This window comes from Dermacentor silvarum, chromosome 1 (genome assembly GCF_013339745.2).
Source record: "Dermacentor silvarum isolate Dsil-2018 chromosome 1, BIME_Dsil_1.4, whole genome shotgun sequence".
Classification (NCBI taxonomy): domain Eukaryota; kingdom Metazoa; phylum Arthropoda; class Arachnida; order Ixodida; family Ixodidae; genus Dermacentor; species Dermacentor silvarum.
In genome coordinates, this window is record NC_051154.1 from 71,581,497 (window position 1) to 71,589,955 (window position 8,459).

Sequence of the window (8,459 nt, forward strand, 5' to 3'; positions counted from 1 at the left end):
AATACAAAAACAAGCGCGTCATAAAACCATTATTTCAGCGCTCCCGGACGAGTGATCAAGAAACTAAATCCGCATATCTGTACAACAGTTCCAGGAAGGGCTTGGCGTTTATACGGTCGCTGCAAGGTACACGCCAGCAACTCTCGCTAGTACTCGCTAGTAAAATAGGATCGCGAATGAATAGAAGAACATGACAATTGCATTTTCTTCCCGATTAAAGAGTTCTGCCCTCAACAGTTACTCAAGCCCAAACTTCATTTATTTTTTTCTTTCCTTGTGTATTCGGGCTTCAAAGTGGAGCGAATGATATGTTTATGCGACGTCACCACTTTCATCACCGCTGCTCGCTCTATGCGCCCGATCGCGAGAGGGCACGCGAGTGAGTCATAGAATAAAGAACCAACAATGTCCTTTGCTGGTTGGTCGCTTGTTTTTGTATTTCGCGCGCTTTCTTTAGAGGCAATTACAGGCAAACGCAAGCACTTCAGTCGGACATTTTTAAATGTGATCTACAACTTCGCATCGGCACTTTCTTGGTAAAGCCAATATTTAAAAAGTTAGGCAACTAGTTTATACTAATTAATCGACTTTTCAAAACGAAAAAAAAAAAAAATACTGCAGTCTACGCATTGGTCTAGGACACGCGATCCTTAACACCACTGAGTTGGTTTGAGCCTCCTAGCACACGTATTCGATCGCTTTTAAAACATTGGCTACATTTAGCTGGGACACCCTGTATATATTTAATTGTGATTTTGATATTCTACGGGTACTTCAATGTCTCAGTTTTCGATAGCCACGCAGATGCCTGGTTGCGGGATACTCCAGAGTATATAGCTCCGCGTAGTAGTTTTACGGCAGTGAGGTTCACGATCGGCACTGGAGCACGTGATATGTCGAGGTGCAATGCTTGTCTCGCGATCGAGCACGCACGCGCAAGGAACGAGGTCTCGTGCACGCCGCGCAGAGCGCTTCCCGAGACAAGGAGCGTTAACTCGCACCGCCGGCTCGATCGCCTAGCTCACTCAGTCGACTATCTTGACGATCAGCCGATACGAGGTAAGATATCCTCACACAAAGCACGTATATATATATATATGTGCACGAGCCGGCTAAACGTTGATGCATTATGCTGCGCAGAACGGGCATCCGGTAATCCTTCGGCCGATGCAGATCGCATGCTGCTGCGCGGCCATTTTTTAAACTAGCTTCGTATTCAAGCGCACTCGGTGACCTCAATGAGGATGGCAAGCGGCACCGTATAATTTCGCTGCCGCACGAGGACGCGCAGCTCTTGCTTCAGTTAAGATCCCTTAGGGACTTTACAGGGACCTAGCGTCAGTGTCCATGCTATTGGCCGGCTCGCGATCTTATCGGATGAAGATCATTGCAGCGTTGTGGAGGCTGCAGGAAGCTTTGCTTAGATGTATTCATCCGCAGCACGTTGTGTGCCAAGGCAGGAACCGGCCAAGGCAGCCAAGGGCCGCCATCCCGCACGCGCTCGCAAAGCCGACGCTCAGCTTCGTTTCACGCTATTGTCTAGGCCTAGGCCAATCGCGTGAGGCCACAGAACACCCGCGAAACCGAACGTCGGTCCCCCGAACGCGTGCAAGACAGCGGCCCTTGGCCACACCAGCCAATTCCTGCCCCAGCAAACAACACGCTGCGGACGGATATCGTGTCCTAGGCCAATCCAGGTCAATCGCGTGTGGCGAAACCGAACGTCGGCCTTTCGAACGCGTACAAGATAGCGGCCAAGGTCTACTCGCCACCCTGTCGATCCTCGCTGGATCCGTGAAACTGCAGGCGCGTTAACGATCGGAACATATGGAACGACGCTACGAGTTTGCATTAGATTACAAACATGGCATTATACATTTCATTTATTTTTAGTAAAGTGAAGGACCTGGACCGCTATCTTGTACGCAATCGAAAAGCCCATGTTCGGTTTCGTCTCACGCGATTGGCCTAGGCCGCGGTATCTGCGCGGCCTGGACAATCACATGAGACGAAACCGAACGTGGGCTTCTTGAATGCCTACAAGATAGCGGCCCTGCCAGCACTGGACCCCGAAACCCTAGACAAAATGCTGGTATGCCTGATAGCAAACACTTTTGTACGAACCACGCAGTATTGCTTTCATTTTCCAGCTGGCGAAACATGACATCAAGACGACCAAGGCGGCCACGCAAGAGCCGCCATGTATATCGACACTCCGTCCGGCTCGCTTGGAAGTCTCCTGCATTGTCAGGTAATTGGCCCGTTTTTTTTTTTTTTTTATGCATAAGCATTTCTATGTCTACTCACTGAGGAAAACTGTCGCTGACGCGTGATGCTCAGAAGCCGAGTGTCTTACCCGCCGGGCTAAACACCCACGCTTGCAGATTGCGAATGTGTCTGAACCATATAAATGTGTTCTACCGCGTTGTCTGGCAACAGACAGATAAGCCATCAATGAATTGATAAGGAGTGATGAGGAGTTATATGGGTCTAATCGCCGATGGATAACGTGCTAAAGAGTGATAAGGGCTTAAATTGTCGAAACAAGCTGATAATCCTTATTAGGACCGACAAAGGTTGATAAGGGTTGGATAACGTCCGATAAGATTGATAAGGATCGATAAGGGTCGAATCATGCCCGATAAGGACAGATAATGGTCGGATCGCTTCCGATAAGGTTGATAACAACTGGTAAGGGTTGATAAGGGGCGGACCGTGTCCGATAAAGTTTATAACGACCGATAAAGGTTAAGGGTTCGATCGAGTCCAATCGTGTTGATATGACCGATAAGGGTTGATACTGGTTGGATCGATGAGCCAAAACAGACTACAAGACCAATAAAGCATACATTTAATAAACCACCTGCTGCTTCGTCAATTGTGGTAAACAACATACATCGAACGTCGTATGTGCGGAGATGAGCTAGTAGCACAATGCTTACGCATACTTAGACAACTCCAGTGGAGTTTCTGCGTAATTTTTACCTACACTTTGTCCAGGCTCGTGCAGACAAGTGCAGGGCCGGGCAGAGGCTATGATGTCGCGTGCTGCACTTGGCTTACTGGACGGTAACCAATCAGAGCAGACTGCGCGTCATCTTCTGCATAAGCACACGAAAAGCGCCCGACTTTGCACTTTGCTTGACTTCGCACTATACTGGCTGTGTATATGTAGGGTTGTTCGTTTTCGGGTAAAACCCGATTTTACCAGATTTTACACCCTGAACATGTTTTAGGAGAATCGGGTTACACCCGATTTCTCCCCGAATTCCAAAACTACATACCAACCTATTAACTACCGACCTCTTCATTTCCGTGACCGACGACGTGGATTCGCTTCACGAGTTTAACCAGTATTTGCTGGAAGCAAGCTCTACTAACACAGCTATCAAACTGATTGAGTATAAGCATGACTCTACCGCTCGCTGCCCTAGGCTGGCAAATGGCGCACTAACATTGTTGCGCCTAGCTGATGGAAGCTGTGATGTTGAGAGAACTTTCTCTCAGCTGAGATACGTCCAAAGTTTGATCGGACAGGTCTTGGATGGAGACCGACATGCTGCGCATGCAGATGATAATGTAGTAACGAGGATGTGTGAAAATTGATGACCAGCTTTTTGTGCATAAAATGTTGAATTTCCTAGAAGTTAGCAATGCTATTTACTGTCATTATTACTTATTAATTTCCAAACAAACACCGAACTTCAAAGTATTTGCTAGAAAACCTTGATGTACCCCCAATTACCAGCTTGAAACAGATCCCTAGTTTTAACACATTAGCAATAAGGAGCTCGTGATTGCGAATGCACAGTGCACAAAGACAACTTATCTATGCATATAATACAGTGTGGAGTCTGAAACAGCCTGAATCATCCGTGAGTAAGATCATTTTGTCTTTTGCAGGATTAGCTCACCTTCCTTTGTGACTGTCAGTGACGTAGGGTCACGGCAAAACTTCGCTAGTACACTTTCAACTTAGCTGCCCGTTCCTTCACTATCGTGGCCTTATCAGCGCTGACACTCACAGATGAAATGGCACTATGCGTTTGCAACGCCAGCTTGTTAGTTGTCTGCTACCTACACTCATCGAAACTGCACTGTAGAAAGTGTACTATTCATGCTACACTACTGCTATAAAAAATGGCTTCGTGTCGGTGGGCGGAGCTACATTTTTTTCTACAACAGTTAAAAGAGATTGTAATTTCCTACACTACCTACACTTGTGTAGCCAGTGTAGGAAAACATGGCCCTACTCACTGAGCAGCCCAATTAAAACTGAGCGAGCCGGAGCGTACTCAGCTTGAGTCAAAACATTGCAATACCTTCTACTCACGTGACCACCTTTTGTGTCATGATACATGCACCTTATTAAGCGAAACCGAAATGTGTTCCTAGAAAACTAGTCAAGATGGGTACAGCTGGATGTACTACATACCACCAGGAAAACCCATAAGAGGAACCTTAATATGGGTGTCACACGGCACACCCTTGACCGCGATCAAGCCCTATCTAGATCAAATTTCTCAGTCGTCATTGGCCCCTTTGCGCAAGCTATTCGAGGGAGCCAATCGCAGTCGATAATTTTGATCCTGATCGCGCCCGATCGCGATCAAGAGCGGCCGTGTGACACCGGTGTGAGAGGGAGTATAAAAGGGAGCTTTAGTTTGGGGGATCCTCTTATCTGAATACATTGGAAAAGAGAAAACATTTCTCTCAGCAACCAGTGAACCACATTGAAAGAGTTTTGTTGCATTTAAAAGTAAAAGTCAAAATCTATTGACCGGTGGTAGCGAAATTTTGATTTAAGTGATCAATTCTCTCATAAAAATTGTTGAATATAGCAGATTTTCAGAAGACAAAACTATGAAGTTTAGAACTTGCATAACTCGGCAATGAAAGACGATATAACAATTCCGTATGTTGCACCTAACAGTACATCCAAAGCGGACAAAAATGATGTGCTGGGCATGGCTCTCAAGTGCTCTTGAGAGCACTAATATGTGAGTAGGACTTCTGCAAAGCCCTTGTAACCAATGTAACAAATTCACATAAGATATAAATTGATTTATCAAATTTGTCCGCTTTGAATGCTCCAACAGGTGCAGTTTACAAAACTGCGAAATCTGTTCTTTTTGCTGAGCTACGAATTTGTTAACTTCATACGTCTATTTTTTCAAGCGTAAAAATTATTGAAAATTCCTTTTAAAATGTTGAGGCCCTAAATCAAAATTCTGCTTCCAAAAGTCACCAGAATCCAATTTTCTCTCTCAACTGCAACAAATTTCATTAAAATTGGCCCAGTGGTTATATCAGGAAAGCGTTTCTGCATTTTACATGTATTTGAATAGGCGGCATCAGAGTTGAGCCCGAACTAACAGCTTAAAAAAAATTATGGGGTTTTAAGTGTCAAAACCACAATCTGATTATGAGGTGTGCCATAGTGAGGGACTCCGGAATAATTTTTACCACCTGGGGTTCTTTAATGTGCACATAAATGTAAGTACACGGGCGTTTTTGCATTTCACCCCCATCGAAATGCGGCCGCCATGGTCGGGATTCGATCCCGCGACCTCCTGCTTAGCAGGCCAGCACCATAGCCTCTAAGCAACCACGGCAGGTTAGATAAAAGCTCCCTCTTAAAGGACCGCAGAAAATAGCGCCTCTTCCATCTCCACAATCACTCTCTCTTCGAAACCATTTTTTCAATCTAGGTATATAATTGTGCTATGAGCTGTCTTCTTCCCCACACCTGACGATTTTGGCTGTGCTCAGCGTGCTTATTGTGCTGCTAACAGCTGAGGCGCACTTCCTCTTCGTGCTTGCTGGTAGCACGAAGAGGAGGGAAGAAGGGAACTATTTCTTGAAGTGTGGGTGCGACGAAGGGCAGGCACATCACATTGGGAGATGCACTGACTTCAGTACCAACAACACCGCAGCTTGCTATTCTCTCGTAGTGTGAAAGCGTTCAAGTGTATCAGATAGATCTGCATTGCTAGGAAGTAATATTGATCGCATGGTGAAGTTGCTACAGAATAGTTCATGCCATGGTTCATGCCAAGCAGGTACTACATATCCTTCAAAGCTGTCCTCGTTAAATGAAAAGAATGGTTGCCAATAACCGGTCGTTGGATATGGTTATATATGTCTGCTCAAATATGTGTGTATGGTTAACCGAGCTCGTCATTTTGCACATTCAATACATCAAGTACACAAATTAAGTAACACCTCTAACCCCCCTTCCCTGTTACGCTGCAGGTAATAGCCCTACGTGTGAGTTATGAGGTCATTAGGACATGTAGGGCGAAGTGCATGTTTGGCACTGTTCTGGCACTATCTGGATGAACAAGAGATGATTGGCTCTGGTTGTTACTATACAGAGCCATTCCATATAAGTAATATAAGTACTTTTCTATTGCTGCAGGAAGCTACTACTGGTTGCTCCCAGCATGGCCGAGCCCGATGATGCTGTCACCCTGCAGACTATTTTGGCACATATCCAAACTGCAGTACGGAGAGATGGTGTGCCTATTGTAACACTGGAAGAGATGCTTGCCCAACTAGACCTACAACATTCAGAGGACGGTTTGCAGCAACCAGAGATTCCATAGAATTCTTTATGAGGAGTTCGGTTTCGAAGACCTTGCTGAAACCCACAGAGGCGCTGTATGAAGTGCTCAGTGTTGGTGACAAGATGTGGTTTGACGCGTTGTTAAACTGTAATCCAACCAGGCAAGAGAAGTGGCAGGCAGTTATAGTGACCACAATCTAGCGCAGTGGTTGTCAGAGCACAGTGTTTGGACCTTGTGTGGGCAATGAGGAGCACATATCGCACCAGGTTGGCACCATTCACTTGCTTGAGCACAACAGTGGGCTCATCAGTTTCGGTCCTGAAGGTGCGGAACGCGCCTTTTTTATGAGGAGTTCCGTTTCGAAGACCTTGCTGAAACCCACAGAGACGTTGTATCAAGTTTTCGGTGTTGGTGACAAGGTGTGCTTTGACGCGCAGGTAAACCGTAATGTAACCAGGCAAAAGAAGTGGCAGGCACTCATGGTCACCACAATCCAGCACAGTGGATGTCAGAGCACAGTGTTTAGATGATGATTTTAAGGCACCTTGTTATATATGGTGCATTATATTCTATTTGTTTTTAACCCTATTCATTCTAATGAGTGCAGCCATTATTTTATGTATTTTTACAAGTTGCCTAATCATTGCCATATTTCCTATTTAGTTTGCAGCTTTTTCTTCGATTTTTATTGTAATAAAAACTTTGCTTTGTATGAAGTGTTCAGTGTTGGTGACAAGGTGCGTGCTTTGACGCGCAGTTAAACCGTAATCCAACTAGGCAAGAGAAATGGCAGGCAGTCATGGTGACCACAATCCAGCACAGCGGGTTTCAGAGCACAGTGTTTGGACCTTGTGTGGGCAATGAAGAGCACATATCGACTACATCTTTCTTTTATGTACAGGAGGTTCCCATACAGCTTTAGGCTTTGGTCCTCCTTTTGCACATGCCATTATGAGTGCACACCACTGACTAACCTGAATAAACTAAAACTGAATATGTGCTACAAATTACGTTTGCGTTGTAATGTTAAGATCATTCCGAACTCATCTACGGACGCTTTTGGGAAACTTACTTGAAAAGCCAGGGTATTTCGTACCGCACTTTAAGGCCGTGTATCTCGAAAGTGGTGCTAGTGTAACGATTTCTGCTACGCAAACATGACTTCACGACTGCTCAGCTTCTATCCTGCAATTCCAAGATGCACCTTAAATTGAGTAATTAAAGTTATTTCGTGAATCTTATTAACTACCAGGGAATTGCAGTTTTGTCGCGCAAGGAACCTCCAGCTCTTTCATACACCTGAAAAGGTGGAGAACAATGCTGTTTGTCAAAAGCGAACATTTATTACCTGTTCAAGCTTTAAAGAAAAGGCAAAGCACTGAACGCTTCTGGATATAGGCATGGAACGGATTTATGTGTGAAACTACTACAACTCAGCGCGCCCTAGTATGCCAGCTGTCTTCAGCACTTATAGTTGAACATTGATATGGTCATCATAGTGAATTATTACATGTGCTGTGTCGCGGATGGGTTTGTAGCGCCCACCGATGCTGCTAAGCGGCGACGCTAAGGTCAGCGCTCTCGGCCGGCGCCTTGGGGCCGGCTGCGACTGACGAGAAAAATAAAGCTGGGCGGCGCGTGTCAGCGGCGCAAGCACGGTACGCGCTAGTCCTGTTCTGAAAGCCTGCTGAGCTGGTCCTCTTGTTCTGGCGCTCGGCTGCGACCCCTCGGTTTCCGACAGTGGTGACTCCGGCCTAAGAGATGACCGACCCTAGGAACCTCCCGCCCTCAGGTAACCTTCCGCCTGACGCTACCGCGCGCCAACGGGATGTCGCAGCTCTACAGCTCTGCCTGCCCACGTTCTGGCGGAAGAACCCGCAGGTTTGGTTC

The 8,459-nt window shown here is 46.1% G+C and overlaps 1 long non-coding RNA gene across 1 annotated transcript; it reads left to right on the plus strand.

The window, feature by feature from the left end:
* Positions 1 to 1,377: 1,377 nt before the first annotated feature.
* Positions 1,378 to 7,580, plus strand: LOC125946394 (uncharacterized). Its single transcript, XR_007467551.1, has 3 exons — positions 1,378 to 2,251; positions 6,422 to 7,006; positions 7,327 to 7,580. It is a non-coding gene; the product is annotated as an uncharacterized LOC125946394 (long non-coding RNA).
* The last annotated feature ends 879 nt before the right edge of the window (positions 7,581 to 8,459 follow it).